This window comes from Merops nubicus, unplaced genomic scaffold (assembly GCF_000691845.1).
Source record: "Merops nubicus isolate BGI_N331 unplaced genomic scaffold, ASM69184v1 scaffold10549, whole genome shotgun sequence".
NCBI lineage: Eukaryota > Metazoa > Chordata > Aves > Coraciiformes > Meropidae > Merops > Merops nubicus.
In genome coordinates, this window is record NW_008628999.1 from 3,860 (window position 1) to 4,754 (window position 895).

The 895-nt window shown below is 59.1% G+C and overlaps 1 protein-coding gene across 1 annotated transcript in view; it reads right to left on the reverse strand.

Annotated features, from left to right (window-relative positions):
• The window catches only part of TFCP2 (transcription factor CP2), an 11,828-nt gene that overhangs the window by 1,497 nt on the left and 9,436 nt on the right, over nucleotides 1–895 (reverse strand). The window lies entirely within an intron of this gene.

Below are 895 nucleotides of genomic sequence, written 5' to 3' on the forward strand. Positions count from 1 at the left end.
ACCTGAGCAGGAGGAGAAACTTCTTTGGTGTGAGGGTGGCCGAGCCTGGAGCAGCTGCCCAGAGAGGCTGTGGAGTCTCCTGCTCTGGAGAGATTCCAAACCTGCCTGGATGTGATCCCGGGCACCCTGCTATGGGTGATCCTGCTGGAGCAGGGGGGCTGGATGAGATCATCTCCAGAGGTCCCTTCCAGTCCCTGCCATGCCAGGATTCTGTGATCTATCAATTGTTGCTTGTCAGCAGGTTAAACACCCGACTCACACAGCTATCATCTTCCCAAGGCCGAGCTGCTAACCCACGTGGCACTGCAGCATCTGTGGCGCCTGCTCCTGCTACAGGAGATCAGCCACCCAGCGACATGGCTGCACCAACGTCCTGCACCCCTGCTCTGGACTTAGGCACTCCTTGCCCCAAAAAGCTTCTACATCAACTGCCATCAGCTGAGCAGCGTTTTGTATCACTCCCGGCAGTTTTCAATCTCAGCAGGATGAAAACGCTGCCCCAGAGCCCCTGCTGTTCCCCTGCTCCCACGAGGCAGGTCCTGGGGGGAAGCGAGAGGCTCTGAACTGGAGCAGGGCAAGGAGAGGACGAGTCGTTTGCTCTTCCAATCAGAGAGGTGGGTGAGCGGGCGCCCGGCTGCTCCCCGAATGTAGGTCATGCATTGTCTGGGCAGTGCTGGATCCTCGCAGGAGCCGCCGCTTGTCAGCCCAGAGCAGGCAGCACGCCGACAGTCAGACTCTGCAGCCACCCATTTGGTGGGCAAGGAGAAAAATCAGCTGGGTAGGACCAGGACAAAAGGGTTTGCTGAGGTCTTTTGGCACGGGATGCCCCTCGGCTCATGTACCAAGCCTGCACCAGCTCACTCAAGAGCTCGCTCCTTCCCTGCGCCGAGGAGAC